This window comes from Ranitomeya variabilis, chromosome 4, assembly GCF_051348905.1.
Source record: "Ranitomeya variabilis isolate aRanVar5 chromosome 4, aRanVar5.hap1, whole genome shotgun sequence".
Lineage (NCBI taxonomy): Eukaryota > Metazoa > Chordata > Amphibia > Anura > Dendrobatidae > Ranitomeya > Ranitomeya variabilis.
In genome coordinates, this window is record NC_135235.1 from 374,942,441 (window position 1) to 374,962,685 (window position 20,245).

Genomic DNA, 20,245 nt, shown 5'->3' on the forward strand with positions numbered 1-20,245 from the left:
TTGGCAATTCAAATAATTTTAGTCTTGCTATATATACACACACACATATATATACAGTGGGGGAAATAAGTATTTGATCCCTTGGTGATTTTTTAAGTTTGCCCACTGAAAAAGACATGAACAGTCTATAATTTTAAACGTCTGTTAATTTTAACATTCAGAGATAAAATATCAAAAATAAAATCAAGAAAATCACATTTTATAAATTATATAAATTTATTAGCATTTTGTAGTGAGAAATATGTATTTGATCCCTCTGGCAAACAAGACTTAATACTTGGTGGCAAAACCTTTGATGGCAAGCACAGCAGTCACACTTTATTTTGTAGTTGATGATGAGGTTTGCGCACATGTCAGGAGGAATTTTGGTCCACTCCTATGTGCAGATCATCTCTAAATCATTAAAATTTTGAGGCTGTCACTTTGCAACTCAGAGCTACAACTCCCTCCATGATCTTAATGTGCTTCTTTTTGAGCCACTCCTTTGTTGCCTTGGCTGTATGTTTTTGGTCATTGTCTTGCTGGAAGACCCAGCCACGACCCATTTTTAATGTCCTGGCGCAGGGAAGGAGGTTGTCACCCAGAATTCTATGGTACATGGCTCCATCCATTCTGCCATTGATGCGGTGAAGTAGTCCTGTGCCCTTAGCAGAGAAACACCCACAAAACATAATGTTTCCACATCTCCACGCTTGACAGTGGGGACGGTGTTCTTTGGGTCACAGTCAGCATTTCTCTTCCTCCAAACACAGCAAGTTGCGTTAATGTCAAAGAGCTCAATTTTTGTCTCATCTGACCACAGCACCTTCTCCCAATCACTTACAGAATTATCCAGGTGTTCATTGGCAAACTTCAGACGGGCCTGCAGGGTATTAAACCCTTTATGGCGTAATGTATTACCAATGGTTTTCTTGCTGACTGTGGTCCCAGCTGCTTTGAGATCATTAACAAGTTCCCCCCGTGTAGTTTTAAGCTCATCTCTGACCTTCCTCATGGTCAAGGATACCCCTCGAGGTGAGATTTTGCATGGTGTCCCAGATCGATATCGATTGACAGTCATTTTGTATTTCTTCCATTTTCTTACTATTGCACCAACAGTTGTCTCCTTCTCACCCAGCGTCTTACTTATGGTTTTGCAGCCCATTCCAGCTTTGTGCAGGTCTATGATCTTATCCCTGGTGACTATGCAAGACAACTGTCTAATGCAGGTAACAAGTTGATTAGGAGCATCTAACTGGTGTGTAGGAGCCAGAGCTCTTAATGGTTGATAGGAGATCAAATACGTATTCCTCATTGCAAAATGCAAATAAATTTATATAATATATACAATGTGATTTTCTGGATTGTTTTATATTCTATCTCTCAATGTTAAAATTAACCTCCCCTTAAAATTATAGACTGTGCATGTATTTGTCAGTGGGCAAACTTACAAAATCAGCAAGGGATCAAATACTTATTTCCCTGAGGGTGTGTGTATTTATTATATGGGCAAATTATGGTGGAAAATAAGTATTTGGTCACCTAAAAACATGCAAGATTTCTGTCTCTCACAGACCTGTAAGTTCTTCTTTAACCCCTTTATCCCATATGACATACTATCCCGTCAAGGTGACCTGGGACTTAATTTCCAGTGACGGGATAGTACGTCATATGCGATCGGCCGCGCTCACGGGGGGAGCGCGGCCGATCGCCAGCTGACTATCGCAGCTGACATCCGGCACTATGTGCCAGGAGAGGTCACGGACCGCTCCCGGCACATTAACCCCCGGCACACTGCGATCAAACATGATCGCAGTGTTCCGGCAGTACAGGGAAGCATCGCGCAGGGAGGGGGCTCCCTGCGTGCTTCCCTGAGACGATCAGTACAAGGCGATGTGCTCACCTTGTACCGAGCGTCTCCTCCCTGCAGGCCCCGGATCCAAAATCGCTGCGGGGCTACTTCCGGGTCCTGCAGGGAGGTGGCTTACCAAGTGCCGGCTCAGAGCAGGCGCTGGTAAGCCAGGAGCACTGCATGTCAGATCGCTGATCTGACACAGTGCTCTGCAAAGTGTCAGATCAGCGATCTATCACTATACAGTGATGTCCCCCCCTGGGAAAAAGTAAAAAAAAAAAAAAAAAAAAATTTTTAAATGTGTAAAAAAATAAATAAATAATAATTTCTAAATAAAGAAAAAAATATATATATTGTTCCCATAAATACATTTATCTAAATAAAAAAACAAAAAAAAACAATAAAAGTACACATATTTTAGTATGGCCGCGTCCGTAACGGCCCGACCTATAAAACTGTCCCACTAGCTAACCCCTTCAGTGAACACCGTAAAAAAAAAAAAAAAAACCGAGGCAAAAAACAACGCTTTATTATCATACCGCCAAACAAAAAGTGGAATAACACGCAAATCAAAAAGATGGATATAAATAACCATGGTACTGCTGAAAACGTCATCTTGTCCCGCAAAAAACAAGCGGCCATACAGCATCATCAGCAAAAAAATAAAAAAGTAATAGTCCTCAGAATAAAGCGATGCAAAAATAATTATTTTTTCTATAAAATAGTTTTTATCGTATAAAAGCACCAAAACATTAAAAATGATATAAATGAGGTATCGCTGTAATCGTACTGACCCGAAGAATAAAACTGCTTTATCCATTTTACCAAACGTGGAACGGTATAAACACCCCCCCAAAAGAAATTCATGAATAGCTGGTTTTTGGTCATTCTGCCTCACAAAAATCGAAATAAAAAGCGATCAAAAAATATCACGTGCCCGAAAATGTTACCAATAAAAGCGTCAACTTGTCCCACAAAAAACAAGACCTCACATGACTATGGACCAAAATATGGAAAAATTATAGGTCTCAAAAAAAATATTTTTTGCAATAAAAAGCGTCTTTTAGTGTGTGACAGCTGCCAATCATAAAAACCCGCTATAAAAGTAAATCAAACCCCCCTTCATCACCCCCTTAGTTAGGGAAACATAAAAAAATTAAAAATGTATTTATTTCCATTTTCCCATTAGGGTTAGGGCCAGGGTTGGGGCTACAGTAAGGGTTGGGGCTAAAGTTAGGGTTGGGGCTAAAGTTAGGGTTAGGGCTGGGTCTAAAGTTAAGGTTAGGGCTACAGTTAGGGCTGGGGCTAAAGTTAGACTTAAGGTTGGGGCTAAAGTTAGGGTTAGGGCTAAAGTCAAAGTGAGGGTTGGGGCTAAAGTCAGGGTTAGGATTACATTTACGTTTGGGATTAGGGTTAGGGGTGTGGTTAGGGGTGTGTTTGGGATAGGGTTTCAGTTAGAATTGGGGGTTTTCACTGTTTAGGCACATCAGGGCTCTTCAAACGCGACATGGTGTCCGATCTCAATTCCAGCCAATTCTGCGTTGAAAAAAATAAAACAGTGCTCCTTCCCTTCCGAGCTCTGCCATGCGCCCAAACGGTGGTTCCCCCCCACATATGGGGTATCAGCGTACTCAGGAGAAATTGCACAACAACTTTTGGGGTCCAATTTCTCCTCTTACCCTTGGGAAAATACAAAACTGGGGGCTAAAATTTTTTGTGAAAAAAAAAAAATAATTTTTATTTTCACGGCTCTGCGTTATAAACTGTAGTGAAACACTTGGAGGTTCAAAGTTCTCACAACACATCTAGATAAGTTCCTTGGGGGGGTCTACTTTCCAAAATGGTGTCACTTGTGGGGGGTTTCAATGTTTAGGCACATGAGGGGCTCTCCAAACGCAACATGGCGTCCCATCTCAATTCCAGTCAATTTTGCATTGAAAAGTCAAACGGCGCTCCATCCCTTCTGAGCTCTGCCATGCGCCCAAACAGTGGTTTACCCCCACATATGGGGTATCGGCGTACTCACAACAAATGGCACAACAACTTTTGGGGTCCAATTTCTTCTCTTACCCTTGGGAAAATAAAAAAATTGGGGGCGAAAAGATCATATTTGTGAAAAAATATGATTTTTTATTTTTACGACTCTGCATTATAAACTTCTGTGAAGCACTAGGTGGGTCAAAGTGCTCACCACACATCTAGATAAGTTCCTTAGGGGGTCTAGTTTCCAAAATGGTGTCACTTGTGGGGGGTTTCAATGTCTAGGTACATCAGGGGCCCTCCAAACGCAACATGGCGTCCCATCTCAATTTCAGTCAATTTTGCATTGAAAAGTCAAACGGCGCTCCTTCCCTTCCAAGCTCTGCCATGCACCCAAACAGTGGTTTACCCCCACATATGAGGTATCAGCGTACTCAGAACAAATTGTACAACAACTTTTGGGGTCCAATTTCTCATGTTACCCTTGGTAAAATAAAACAAATTGGAGCTGAAATAATTTGAAAAAAAGTTAAATGTTCATTTTTTTTAACATTCCAAAAATTCCTGTAAAACACCTGAAGGGTTAATAAACTTCTTGAATGTGGTTTTGAGCACCTTGAGGGGTGCAGTTTTTAGAATTGTGTCACACTTGGTTATTTTCTATCATATAGACCCCTCAAAATGACTGAAAATGTGATGTGGTCCCTAAAAAATATTGGTGTTGTAAAAATGAGAAATTGCTGGTCAACTTTTAACCCTTATAACTCCCTAACAAAAAAAATTTTGGTTCCAAAATTGTGCTGTTGTAAAGTAGACATGTGGGAAATGTTACTTATTAATTATTTTGTGTGACATATCGCTGTGATTTAAGGGCATAGAAATTAAAAGTTGGAAAATTGCAAAATTTTCGCCAAATTTCCATTTTTTTTTTTTTTTTTACAAATAAACGCAAGATATATCGAAGAAATTTTACCACTACCATGAAGTACAATATGTCACAAGAAAACAATGTCAGAATCGTCAAGATCCGTTGAAGCGTTCCAGAGTTATAACCTCATAAAGGGACAGTGGTCAGAATTGTAAAAATTGGCCCGGTCATTAACGTGCAAACCACCCTTGGGGCTTAAGGGGTTAAGAGGCTCCTCTGTCCTCAACTCATTACCTGTAGTAATGGCACCTGTTTGAACTTCTTATAAGTATAAAAGACACCTGTCCACAGCCTCAAACAGTCACACTCCAAACTCCACTATGGTAAAGACCAAAGAGATGTCGAAGGACACCAGAAACAAAATTGTAGCCCTGCACCAGGCTGGGAAGACTAAATCTGCAATAGGCAAGCAGCTTGGTGTGATGAAATCAACCGTGGGAGCAATAATAAGAAAATAAAAGACATACAAGACCACTGATTATCTCCCGTGATCTGGGGCTCCACGCAAGATCTCTCCCCGTGGGGTCAAAATGATCACAAGAAGGGTGAGCAAAAATCCCAGAACCACAGTGGGGGAGCTAGTGAATGACCTGCATTGACCTGGGACCACCGTAACAAAGGCTACCATCAATAACACAACGCCGCCAGGGACTCAGATCCTGCAGTGCCAGTCGTGTACTCCTGCTTAAGCCAGTACATATCTGGGCCACTCTGAAGTTTGCTAGAGAGCATTTGGATTATCCAGAAGAGTATTGGGAGAATGTCATATGATGTGATGAAACCAAAGTAGAACTGTTTGGTAGAAACAAAACTCGTCATGTTTGGAGGAGACAGAATGCTGAGTTGCATCCAAAGAATACCATACCTACTATGAAGCATGGGGGTGGCAACATCATGCTTTGGGGCTGTTTCTCTGCAAAGGGACCAGGACGACTGATCCATGTACATGAAAGAATTAATGGGGCCATGTATCGTGAGATTTTGAGTGCAAACCTCTATCCATCAGCAAGGAAATCGAAAATGAAACGTGGATGGGTCTTTCAGCATGATAATGATCCCAAGCGGTGACCAGAAAAATGCCCACACGGAAAATTGCCAATTGCAGCATCAAAGTTTTAGATCTATGAAATTTGAGGTGTAAGGTGACGATGTTCACATGATATGTGAAAAATGCCCACAGAAAATTGCCCACAGACATGAATACCCACAGGAAAACAGTAGAGAGTTAAAGATGAGATGCTCTGCAGGACAGAGAATAACAGATCTATAGGTTAAATGCTATGCAGGACAGAGGGATAATATGCAGGTATACGTGAGATGCTCTGCAGGACTGTTGTGAAATTGGATTCTGGGCTCCCCCGGTGGCCACTTGTGGAATTGAACTTGTGTGCATCATCCCCTCTGTTCACCTGCTCCTATCAGGATGTGGGAGTCGCTATATAACCTTGCTCCTCTGTCAGTTTCTTGCCGGTCAACAATGTAATCAGAAGCCTTCTGTGCTTGTTCCTGCTACTAGACAACTCCCAGCTAAGTTGGACTTTTGTCCTTGTGTGTTTTTGCATTTTGTTCCTGTTCACAGCTGCTGTTTCGTTACTGTGTCTGGAAAGCTCTTGTGATCGGAAATTGCCACTCTGGTGTTATGAGTTAATGCTAGAGTCTTAAAGGAATTTCTGGATGGTGTTTTGATAGGGTTTTCTGCTGACCATGAAAGTGTCCTTTCTGTCTTCATGCTATCTAGTAAGCGGACCTCGATTTTGCTAAACCTATTTTCATACTACGTTTGTTATTTCATCTAAAATCACCGCCAATATATGTGGGGGCCTCTGTCTGCCTTTTGGGAAAATTTCTCTAGAGGTGAGCCAGGACTGTCTTTTCCTCTGCTAGGATTAGGTAGTTCTCCGGCTGGCGCTGGGCATCTAGGGTTAAAAAACGTAGGCATGCTACCCGGCCACTTCTAGTTGTGCGGCAGGTTTAGTTCATGGTCAGTATAGTTTCCATCTTCCAAGAGCTAGTTCTCATATATGCTGGGCTATGTTCTCTCGCCATTGAGAATCATGACACAGGACAGAGAATAGTATAGAATTAAATGCTTTGCAAGATGGGGATAGTATACAGGTATAGGTGAGAAGCTCTGCAGGGCAGGAGAATAATATAGAATTATTGGTGAGATGCTCTGCAGGGCAGGAGGATAATATAGAATCATAGGTGAGATGCTCTGCGGGGCAGAGAATGGTATAGAATTATAGGTGAGATGCTCCGCAGGGCAGGAGAATAATATGCCAGTCAATTCCGTTAAAAAAAATAAATAAATTATATATCAATATACCGTATTTTCTGGCGTATAAGACGACCTTTTAACCCCTGAAAATCTTCTTAAAAGTCAGGGGTCGTCTTATACGCCGGGTCTCGTCTTATAGGGCGGGTGCATATGGTGGGTGGGGGGGGAGTGGTCCCGTTGACGAAGAGAGGGGTGCCCTGGGGAAGGTGTAAGTGGAGTATCCCCCATTACCTCATTGTAGCAAAGCAGCGATGCTCTCGGTGCTGGGGGGGCAGCGTCGGCTCCTCTATGTGCAGCATCGGGGCTCCGGCTGCATTTCCTCAAAGCCCGGAGGCACCGGCAGCTCCATTGCTGCAATGCGGTGGCCTTCGGGAAAATGCCCGCTGAGGGCGGCGCATGCTCAGATTCAGATCTCGTCCTGAGATCTCGGGAGACGTGATCTGAATCTGAGCATGCGCCTCCCCCAGCAGCCATTTTCCTTGAAGCGACCGCATCGCAGCAATGGAGCTGCCGGTGCCTCCGGGCTTTGAGGAAATGTCGGCGGAGCCCCGATGCTGCACAGAGATACGCCGCCGCCCCCCAGCACAGAGCCCCCACACTGCACAAAAAGGAGCTGCCACGGCCCCCAGCACGGAGACCCCACGCTGCACATAGAGGAGCCACTGACGACACCCCCCAGCACAGAGAGCATCGCTGCTACAATGAGGTAATGGGGGATACTCCTACTTTTAATGGGCGGGAGACTGGTAAGCCCAATCTACCTTTTCTAGCATTTATCTGTTTTCCATCTTATCTGTCTGTCTTCTCTTTTCGAACTTTATGCAGCATGTGAAAGACCATGCTAAAGCGCATTGCACATGGACATAACACACGTCACACGGATTTCACACTAATGTTAGCTGAGAATAAGAACACAAAATCTCATAACACTCACATGACCATACGGAAAGCACTCGCGCGACTGTCATGCATCAAAATCGCTCCGATAACGCATATCCTAGTCTGTCTCTACCCTATAGGTGAGATGCTCTGCCGGGAAGGAGAATAGTATAGAGTTATAGGTGAGATGCTCTGCAGCACAGAAGAATGTCGGGGAAAATTGCCCACACAGAAAATTACCCACAAGTTTATTAAGAACAGTTTATTAACCCCTTTCTGACCTTGGACGGGATAGTACGTCTAGTACGCTAAACAGCTGACATGTGCCTGCAATATCGACGGGTGGAATCGTGATCCACCCGCCACTATTAACTAGTTAAATGCCGCTGTCAAACGCTGACAGCGGCATTTACCCGGCACTGAAATGAGCGCATCGCCGACCCCCGTCACATGATCGGGGGTCAGCGATGCGTCTGCATAGTAACCATAGAGGTCCTCGAGACCTCTATGGTTGCTGATGCCGGATTGCTGCGAGCACCACCCTGTGGTCGGCGCTCATAGCAATGCAGGATTTCAGCTAGCTGAGCCAACACTGCCCCCATCCCTTATGCATGTAGGATAGCTGCGGTTTGCATATTTCCCATAAGGGATGGGGGCAGTGTTCTGGATCACTGCGTTGAGAAACACGTGATGGTGTCTCCGCGGTGTTGGATGTTTTGGTCTCCCCGAGGCCAATCATCTGTTCCTTCACAGCCTTTTACTAGGCACTGCTCCTAATAGCCAGATTCCTACTCCACACTGATGAGGAGCAAACACCCCGAAACAGCTGTCTGTGGATGGATACCATGCTTGGCATAGGTGGTTTTCCTGTATTGGATGTTTTCCTTTATTGGATGCTGCCCTTCCCGTGGTTGTTCCTTCCCAGGGAAAGGTCTGGCTATTCACTGCTTGCGTTGAGAAACACGTGATGGTGTCTCCGCAGCTATCCTACATGCATATGAACTCGTAATGACCTGGAGGATCATAACGGCAGGTCAGTTTTAGCATTTAGTGAACCTAGTAAAAAAGCCAAACAAAAAAACAAGTGTGGGATTGCACTTTTTTTGCAATTTCACCGCACTAGGAATTTTTTTCCCATTTTCTAGTACATAACATGGTAAAACCAATGATGTTGTTCAAAAGTACAACTCGTTTCGCAAAAAATAAGCCCTCACATGGCCATATTGATGGAAAAATAAAAAAGTTATGACTCTGGGAAGGAGGGGAGCGAAAAACGAACACGGAAAAACGGAAAATCCCAAGGTCATGAAGGGGTTAAGGAGGTCTAATAACAATAACTTCAGTTTATTAAACAATCATTGCATCCCTGCAAGTTAGCCATTTTACTGCAAATGAGCTATTCTCCCTAAGTATGATATGCATCGTGTTGCAGAGACCTGTCGGGTCCCTGCACTTCGATACATGCTGCCGGCACAGTGGCTATGAGCTGACGTTGGAGGTGCAGCCACAGGAAGCGGCACATGACAATGGCGCACGCTCCAATGTCAGCTGCTGGGCTGTGTGGTGGCTACAAAAGACACTGGGTGACATGGGAGCAGAAGTAAAGGTGAGTAGAATGTTTCTGTTTTTAATTATGCCTTAGGGGCAGAACGGGGACACATACACTAGGATTGAGGACCATGTAAACCAGGATGGGGACATGTATACCAGGAAGGGGGCAAGTATACCAGGATGGAGAACATGTGGACCATACATACCAGGATGGGGACCACATATACCAGCATTGGGACATACAGTTAGGTCCATATATATTTGGACAGAGACAACATTTTTCTAATTTTGGTAATAGACATTACCACAATGAATTTTAAAACAATTGAGATGCAGTTGAAGTTCAGACTTTCAGCTTTCATTTGAGGGTATCCACATTAAAATTTGATGAAGGGTTTAGGAGTTTCAGCTCCTTAACATGTGCCACCCTGTTTTTAAAGGGACCAAAAGTAGTTGGACAATTCAGAACAGTATAGCTATAGATCACAGTGGCGCTGAACACGTGTGCCCAACAGAACAGCAGCAGGCAAACCAACCAGTGTGGTGCGTGTAACTGTCAACGAATAAACAAAGTATATAAAAGAGGTTGCCGCGCTGAAAGGCACTTACAGAGTGAAGTGTAGTCCTGTGCAAGAAATGTCCACTTGCATACCGGTATCTTCATCCACAGTCCAGTAGTGTTTAGCAATGGGAGCGTCCTCCCTAGAGTAACAATCCCCCGTAGAAACCCGCCGCCGTGGTTCAGCCGTAGCCACGGCCGATGGCGCCGCTGTCAGCGTAGCAAGGTTAGCGTGGTAAGATGGTGACGTCACCATCACTGCCGCTGTTCTTGGTGAGATATATAAGAACAGCGGCAGTGCAGGCGCCATACCTTGAGGAAGAGGGACGTTTTCCTCGAAACGCGTCGGGATTGGCCTTTACACACGGACTGGTGATGTCACCATCTTACCACGCCCCCCGCTCACCTCGCTACGCTGACAGCGGCGCCATCGGCCGTGGCTACCGCTGAACCACGGCGGCGGGTTTCTACGGGGGATTGTTACCCTAGGCTAAGCATCAAGAATAAAAAGGCTAGACAGGACTTTGCTAAAAACATCTAAAAAAGCCAGCACAGTTCTGGAAGAACATTCTTTGGACAGATGAAACCAAGATCAACCTCTACCAGAATGATGTAAAGAGAAAAGTATGGCGAAGGCGTGGCACAGCTCATGATCCAAGGCATACCGCATCATCTGTAAAACACGGCGGAGGCAGTGTGATGGCTTGGGCATGCATGGCTGTCAGTGGCACTGGATCACTAGTGTTTATTGATGATGTGACACAGGACAGAAGCAGCTGAATGAATTCTGAGGTATTCAGAGCCATACTGTGTGCTCAGATCCAGCCAAATGCAGCCAAACTGATTGGTCGTCTTTTCATACTACAGATGGACAATGACCCAAAACAAAAAGCCAAAGCAACCCAGTAGTTTATTAAAGCAAAGAAGTGGAATATTCTTGAATGGCCAAGTCAGTCACCTGATCTCAATACAATTGAGCATGCATTTCACTTGTTAAAGACTAAACTTCAGACAGAAAGGCCCACAAACAAACAGCAACTGAAAACCACCGCAGTGAAGGCCTGGCAGAGCATCAAAAAGGAAGAAACACAGCTTCTGGTGATGTCCATGAGTTCAAGACTTCAGGCAGTCATTGCCAACAAAGGATTTTCAACCAAGTACTAGAAATGAACATTTTATTTAAAATTATTGAATCTGACCAATTACTTTTGTTCCCTTTAAAAACAGAGTGGCCCATGTTAAGGAGCTGAAACTCCTAAACCCTTCATCCAATTTTAATGTGAATATCCTCAAATGAAAGCTGAAAGTCTGAACTTCAGCTGCATCTGAATTGTTTTGTTTAAAATTCATTGTGGTAATGTCTATAACCAAAATTAGAAAAATGTTGTCTCTGTCCAAATATATATGGACCTAACTGTATATACCAGGATGCGGACATATTCACCAGGATGATGGGCATATATACCAGGAAGGGGGCATACATATCATGATGAATACCATACATACCAGGATAGGGACCACATATACCAGCCTTGAGACATATATATATCAGGATGTGTTTTTTGTTGCAATATTAGGGGTCTCAGCTTATACTGGGGTCGGCTTACACTACTGCTTTTTTTTTTTAAAGTTTCTGTTAGGGTATGTGCACACGTTAAGGAATTTTCGCGATAAAAACGCATACATATGCATCCTATCATTTAGAACACATTCCACAATTTTTGTGCACGATGCTTTTTTTTCCGTGAAAAAAAACGCATCGCAGTAAAAAAAGCAGCATGTTCATAAATTTTGCGGATTTTTTGCGTTTTTCCCGCTATTTAATGCATTGGGCAAAAACGCGCAAAAAACGCATGCGGATTCCTGGCAGAAATGTCCGGTTTTTGTCAGGAAATTACATACCAGGATGACGACCACATATACCAGCATTGGGACATATATACCAGGAAGGGGGCATACATATCATGATGGAGACCATATGAACCATACATACCAGGATAGGGACCATATATACCAGCCTTGGGACATATATATATTAGGATGCGGATATATTCACCAGGATGATGGGCATATATACCAGGATGGGGGGCATTGCTACATAATGAAGGGGGAGGGGGGCAATTCATAAGTCTTTACAGAATTTAGAACGCTACAGGGGCCCATACATCTGACCAGTGTGTGTGTGTGTGTGTGTGTGTGTGTGTGTGTGCGTGCGTGTGCGGTGGAGCCCATTGGACTCCAGTTATACTACTGCAAAAACATATCATACATTCTCAGCAAGAACACAAGGTGGTACAAGTGACAGAATCTCACTTTTCTGCTGTGCCTTCTGGGCTTCCACTACCAACTATCTGTCAGCAGCACCCTGCTTTTGGTGGGCTCCCACTGAGGTGATAATGTATTAGGTGTGACCTGCAGTCCCATGTAGCTCCACAGATAATACACATACTTTTGTGAGTACTGATAGCAGTGATGGCTCCTCTGGATCACACTGCTGCTGGTTCTGCAGGTGCTGCTGTTTTGGGCTGGTGGGAGGAGTAAGGCAGAATCTATTGCTGATAATGACAGACTGCTACAAACCACAGATCTTCATCATTTTTGCAGTTTTGCACAAGGTCAACTGTAAATCACAAGTTGATCACATATCATGCGAACATCCTCACCTTGCACCTCAAATATCATAGATCTGAAACTTTGTGATGCTGCAATTGGCAGTTTTCTGTGTGGGCAATTTTCCGTGTGTTCAATTTTCCTTGTGGGCATTTTTCAAGGAACCCACCAACAGTGTGGCCAACCTTGTGAAGACTTACAGAAAATGTTTGACCTCTGTCATTGCTAACAAACTGTCATGTCGGACGCTGTTCAGACCAGGTCGTTCGACAGACAGCGGTAATTCCGCTTTTGACCACTATTTGCTCATTGGCGTCGGCTAGGTTTTGTCCAGCTGTTCCAGGGTTAATTTACCTGATCCTCGGATTGGAAGCTGGGCCATGCCCATGGCCTTTAAATAGTTCTCCGGATCATTGATCGTCGCCGATTATAGTTTCTGTCTTGCGTTGTTATCTCGGTCTGGAGTGGAGAGCTGGTTGTTGGGAGAATCGTTGCTGGTGGTGTATTTTCCTTTGTCTTATTTACTCCTTCCTATATTTGTGTTTATTTTGCCCTGCACATTTATAGTGTATTCCTGAGTGACTGCGGCGTAGTGTATATTTTCCTTTATCCTTGTCTGTGCTAACTGTTGGTATTGGTGTATTACATTCACTGGGTGGAGGGCGAAGGTTTTCAGCTTAGGGTTGTAACAGGAGGCAGGGTGAGGTTCGAGGCCTGGACATGCACACCATCAGTGTAAACTTCAGGTAGAGGGTCAGTCAGCATTTCCCTAGTCTGAGGGAAATTGCAGGGGCCCGGGTTATTAGCTCTCACCCACCTAGTCTCCCCGTGACATTATAATCGGCCCAAAAAAAAAAAAAAAAAAAAAAGTTGTTTTTTTTTTTTGTTTTGTCATGGATCCCATGACTTCCATAACCCGCCAGTTGGAGGCGCTGTCCCTACAGGTCACGGAGTTGAGGGGGGCAGTACAGCAACAGGGACTAGCAGTATCTAATGTGCAAGCTAGAGCGACAGAAAGAGTTGCTGAGCGTAAATTTCCTTTGCCTGAAAAATTTGCTGGGGAACGCAGTAAATTTGTTTCTTTTCGTGAAGCTTGCAAACTATATTTCCGGATTAACCCTGTTGAGGAAGCGATCACGCGAAACGCGCGTCCAGGGGCACCAGGCCAGCTGGGGACACTCCTTTTGAACACACAGTAATGGGTAAGCGTGACCTATGTTATGGCATATGTAGTGCATGTTGCTGATGCTAATTAACGTTTGGATACCGGTTGGACCATGTTGTATAGTGATCATCTGCTTACAAACCTATGTAATTGATGTAATATACCCTGTGTTTCCCTGCTGTTAGCCTGGTTACTGTCATGTCCTCTCTTTATTGCCCTCCTTTTTGTGCATAATGCATATAGCACCTATTTATGGTGTGGATATTTTTGCATCGATATAATTATTAAATAAACTTTATATATGTTTCTTAACTACAATGTTATGGATGTTTTTGCTCCATTTTTTTGTGTCGCTATATTTCCGTATGCGCCCGATCTCCTCGGGTAATGAGGCTCAGCGTGTGGGCCTGGTGTTGTCATTGTTAAGCGGGGATCCCCAAGCATGGGCGTTTTCTTTGCCATCTGATTCTGCTGCATTTGACTCTGTGGAGAGTTTTTTTTTCTTCTCTTGGGAAAATCTATGATGAACCTGACAGAATGGCTCTGGCAGAATCTAAGATACGCTCCATTCGCCAAGGGGAGCTAGTAGCAGAGGATTACTGTTCTGAATTCCGCCGCTGGGCGATCGATACCCAATGGAATGATCCAGCATTGCGGAGTCAGTTTATTCATGGGGTTTCTGGAAGGGTTAAAAAAGCCCTTCTGATGTACGAGACTCCTGCTTCTCTAGATTCCGCTATGAGTCTGGTTGTCCGCATTGATCGCCGTCTGCGTCAGGGGGAGCATGAAACACCGCCTGTGGGTGAAGGTTTAGGTTCACGTGAGGTTGCTGCAGGTGAGCCCACGGAGCCTATGCAAATCGCAGGGGTGTCACATGTAAAGCGTCGAGCCCCAGAGATCAGGAAGCAGGGAGCCTGTTTTTACTGTGTCTAAGAAAAACGCAACGGCGGAAAACTTCTAAGCTCAGATGGTGTGGAGGAGACCAATCTGAGCTTATGTATATCCTCCATGGTGGTTTCTCAATGCATGCTCCCTGCTAAGGTTTTTATCACTGGCAGTGAGCTGCCAATTACTGTTTTTGTGGATAGTGGTTCAGCCACAAATCTCATTGATGAGCAGTTTGCCCGCACAGCAGGTTTTAGGATTGAAAAACTGTCTCATCCTATCCGTGTGGTCACCATCAATGCTGCTCCTCTCTCTCAGGGGGAGATTACTGAATTTGTGGCTGAGGTGAAACTTCACATTGGGGTTCTACATTCCGATCGGGTTACATGTAAGGTGCTCAGGAATCTTCCTGCTCAGGTGGTTTGGGGTTTTCCTTGGTTGTCCATGCACAACCCGGTAATTGACTGGAAAACTCAGGACATAATTCAGTGGAGCGAGTTCTGCCAGGAGAATTGCCTGGCTACATGTGTGGCTGCGGTGACTTCAAGCGGAGTCACTTCTGGATTTTGTGGATGTGTTCTCTGAAAAGGGTTGCTCAGAGTTGCCGCCACATCGTCCCTATGACTGTTCTATCAGGTTTAAACCAGGGGCCAAGTTGCCTAAAGCAAGGATGTTTAACATCTCCGGTCCGGAGAGACAAGCGTTAAAAGATTATATTGCTGAAAGCTTGAGCAAAGGGCACATCAGGCCGTCATCCTCGCCGGTGGCAGTAGGGGTGGTTCTTCGTGAAGAAGAAAGATGGCGGATTACGCCCGTGTTTGGATTTCAGGGAGTTGAACCAGATTACGGTTCGTGATCCATACCCGATGCCACTGATACCAGATTTGTTCAACCAGGTGGCGGGTGCTAAGTAGTTTACCAAGCTTGACCTCAGGGGGGCGTACAACCTCATAAGAGTCCGTCAAGGTGATGAGTGGAAGACCGCTTTTAATACCCCTGAGGGTCATTTTGAAAATTTGGTGATGCCTTTTGGGTTGACTAACGCACCTGCAGTGTTCCAACATTTCATCAATGATGTGTTCTCGCATGTTTTGGGGAAATTCGTTATCGTGTACCTAGATGACATCCTCATATATTCTTGCGACTGTGATGCTCATTTAGATCATGTCAGGCAGGTGTAATTACAGCTTCTCAGAGAGAATAAGCTGTATGCTAAACTTGAGAAATGTGTATTTTCTGTTCAAGAGTTGCCTTTCTTGGGTTATATTGTGTCTGCTTCTGGTTTTAAAATGAACGCCGCTAAGGTGCAAGCGGTGCTGCATTGGGAACGTCCTGATAACCTGAAAGCACTTCAGCGGTTCCTTGGGTTTTCTAACTACTATAGGAAATTTATCAAGGATTATTCCATCATTGCTAAACCGCTAACTGACATGACTAAAAAGGGTACCAATTTCTCCGTTTGGCCTGAGGCTGCTGTGCGCGCATTTGAATTTCTTAAGAACAGTTTTGTTTCAGCCCCCATTCTTGTGCAGCCAGACGTATCAAAACCCTTTGTTGTGGAAGTCGATGCGTCTGAGGTTGGTGTGGGGGTGGTACTATCTCAAGGCTCATCTTTGAGTGGTTTGCGTCCGTGCGCCTATTTCTCCAAGAAACTGTCGTCCGCCGAACGTAACTACGATATCGGCAACAGGGAGTTGTTGGCAATCAAGTTGGCCTTTGAGGAATGGCGACACGTCTTGGAGGGGTCGGTACATCAGGTTACTGTTATTACCGATCATAAGAATCTGCTGTATTTGGAGTCAGCCAAGCGTCTGTCCCCCAGGCAGGCTCGCTGGGCATTGTTTTTCACGAGGTTCAATTTTGTTGTCACTTACAGACCGGGGTCTAAAAACACTAAGGCGGATGCTCTGTCCAGGTGTTTTCCGGGGGGTGAACCTCGGGAGGATCCAGTACCCATCCTCCAAAAGGGTGTTGTGGTTTCGGTTCTCACTACCGAGGTTGAGAGTTAAACAGCGCCTGTTGAGTGTGGGTGCTAGGTACAAACGTGTGGCTGACAGTAGGCGTGTGCCAGGTCCGGACCTGAGCGTGGATGACTGGGTGTGGTTATCCACAAAAAACATAAGACTCAAAATACCATCCCTTAAATTGGGTCCACGGTTTATTGGTCCATTTAGGGTCACCGCCGTCATTAACCCAGTAGCGTACCGATTGGAGCTCCCTACAGTGTATAAGATACACGTGTTCCACAGGTCTCTTCTAAAGAAGGTGGTGGATTTCGTGGACGCGGCGCCTATGCCACCTCCAGTCTTGGTGGATGGTAATTTGGAGTTTGAAGTCTCCAAGGTGGTTGACTCTCGTGTAGTGCGTCGTACTTTACAGTACTTGGTACACTGGCGTGGTTATGGGCCTGAGGAGAGGTCCTGGGTACCAGCCTCGGATATTCATGCGGATCGGCTGGTCAGGTTTTTTCATCGTCGCCATCTAGACAAGTCGGGTCCTATAAGCCGTGAGGGCCCTGGGGTCCCTCGTAGAAGGCGGGGTACTGTCATGTCGGACGCTGTTCAGACCAGGTCGTTCGACAGACAGCGGTAATTCCGCTTTTGACCACTATTTGCTCATTGGCGTCGGCTAGGTTTTGTCCAGCTGTTCCAGGGTTAATTTACCTGATCCTCGGATTGGAAGCTGGGCCATGCCCATGGCCTTTAAATAGTTCTCCGGATCATTGGGCGTCGCCGATTATAGCTTCTGTCTTGCGTTGTTATCTCGGTCTGGAGTGGAGAGCTGGTTGTTGGAGAATCGTTGCTGGTGGTGTATTTTCCTTTGTCTTATTTACTCCTTCCTATATTTGTGTTTATTTTGCCCTGCACATATATAGTGTATTCCTGAGTGACTGCGGTGTGGTGTATATTTTCCTTTATCCTTGTCTGTGCTAACTGTGGGTATTGGTGTATTACATTCACTGGGTGGAGGGCGAAGGTTTTCAGCTTAGGGTTGTAACAGGAGGCAGGGTGAGGTTCGAGGCCTGGACATGCACACCATCAGTGTAAACTTCAGGTAGAGGGTCAGTCAGCATTTCCCTAGTCTGAGGGAAATTGCAGGGGCCCGGGTTATTAGCTCTCACCCACCTAGTCTCCCCGTGACACTCTCATAGTTGTGGTCTACCTATGTCAATTACAGGCCTCATCTTTTTAAGTGGGAGAACTTGCACAATTGGTGGCTGACTAAATACTCCCCCCCCACACTGTAACGTAATATATATATATATATATATATATATATATATATATATATATATATATATATACACCTATATATACACACACACACACACACACACACACACACACACACACTATATACTCGAGAATAAACCGATTTTCAGCCCATTTTGGGGGGCTGAAAGTGCCGCTCTCGGCTTATACTTGAGTCATGGTCGGCACAGTGGGGTCGGCGGGTGAGCGACGACTGTCACATACTCACCTGCTCCTGGCGCGGTCCCTGCATGTCACATGGTCTCCGGCAGCTTCTTCCCCTATTCAGCGGTCACGTGGTACCGCTCATTAAAGTAATAATAATAATCTTTATTTTTTATATAGCGCTAACATATTCCGCAGCGCTTTACAGTTTTGCACACATTATCATCGCTGTCCCCGATGGGGCTCACAATCTAAATTCCCTATCAGTATGTCTTTGGAGTGTGGGAGGAAACTGGAGAACCCGGAGGAAACCCACGTAAACACGGAGAGAACATACAAACTCTTTGCAGATGTTGTCCTTGGTGGGATTTGAACCCAGGACTCCAGCGCTGCAAGACTGCAGTGCTAACCACTGAGCCACCGTGCTGCCATGAATATGGACTCCACTCCCATAGGGTTGGAGCCGCATATTCATTACTGTAATGAGGGGTACCAGTGACCGCTGAACAGAGGAAGAAGCTGCAGCGCCCAGAGACCATCTGTCTGGGAGAAGCTGCCAGGGACCGCGACGGAGCAGGTGAGTATTTCATATTCACCTTTCCTCCTTCCACCGCCGCCCCGTCTTCCGCGTCCTCTGCAGTGACTGTTCAGGTCAGAGGGCGCGATGACGTATTAGTTTGCGCGCCACCCTCTGCCTGAACAGTCACTGCGGAGAGACGGGATGATGAGGAGCAGTGGGCAGCGACGAGAGGAGTATGTCATTTTTTTTTTCTTTTAGTGCAGCAGCATTACATGTGGCACATTTTTATATGGAGCATCGTACGGGGCCATAATGAACTGTATGGAGCATTATATGTGGCACATTGTTATATGGAGCATCTTATGGGGCCATAATGAGCTGTATGGAGCATTATATTTGGCACATTGTTATATAGAGCCTCTTATGGGGACACAATGAGCTGTATGGAGCATTATATGTGGCACATTTTTATATGGAGCATCTAATGGGGCTATAATGAGCTGTATGGAGCATTATACGTGGCACATTTTTATATGGAGCATCTTATGGGGCAATAATCAGCATTTGTGCAGCATTATATGGGGCAAATATCTGTATGGAGCATCTTATGGGGCCTTAGTCAGCATTTGTGCAGCATTATATGGGGCAAATATCTGTATGGAGCATCTTATGGGGCAATAATCAGCATTTGTGCAGCATTATATGGGGCAAATATCTGTATGGAGCATCTTATGGGGCAATAATCAGCATTTGTGCAGCATTATATGGGGCAAATATCTGTATGGAGCATCTTATGGGGCCATAATCAGCATTTGTGCAGCATTATATGGGGCATATTTTATTATGGAGCATCTTATGGGCCCCATCATGAACTGTATGGAGCATTATATGGGGCTCCTGATTCAATACGGATATTCAAAGACACTTCACCTACTGATGTCTCAATTAATTTTACTTTTATTGGTATCTATTTTTATTTTTGACATTTACCGGTAGCTGCTGCATTTTCCACACTAGGCTTATACTCGAGTCAATAAGTTATCCCAGTTTTTGTTGCAAAATTAGGGGTCTTGGCTTATACTGGGGTCGGTTTATACTCGAGTATATACGGTATATATACACACCCACACATTGGCAATATCAGGGGGAAATGCAATATCAGGGGGGAAGTGTAAAAGTAAGATCAAGTAAATACTGCTTTTTTTTTTTTTTTAAAGTTTCTGTAGGGTATGTGCACACGTTCAGGAATTTTCGCGTTTTTTTCGCGATAAAAACGCATACATATGCATCCTATCATTTAGAACGCATTCCGCAATTTTTGTGCACATGATGCATATTTTTCCGTGAAAAAAAAAAAAACGCATCGTGGTAAAAAAAAGTAGCATGTTCATTAATTTTGTGGATTTTTTGCGTTTTTCCCGCTATTTAATGCATTGGGCAAAATGCGCAAAAAACGTCCGGTTTTTGTCAGGAAATTTCTGCAAGAAATCCTGAACGTGTGCACATAGCCTTAATAGTAATGAGACCCGCTAAAGTAATTTTCAGTTATGTTCCCCTTTTCATTGTGGTCATTTTACATTGGGGATATATAGTTGTGTGTCATCGAATTGAATAAACAAAAATGCAGTTTAAGCTAGCAGTGG

At 44.6% G+C, this 20,245-nt stretch overlaps 1 protein-coding gene across 1 annotated transcript in view; it reads right to left on the reverse strand.

Moving 5' to 3' along the window:
• The window catches only part of ECHS1 (enoyl-CoA hydratase, short chain 1), a 124,496-nt gene that overhangs the window by 385 nt on the left and 103,866 nt on the right, over positions 1-20,245 (reverse strand). The gene's annotated exons all lie outside the window — the stretch shown is intronic.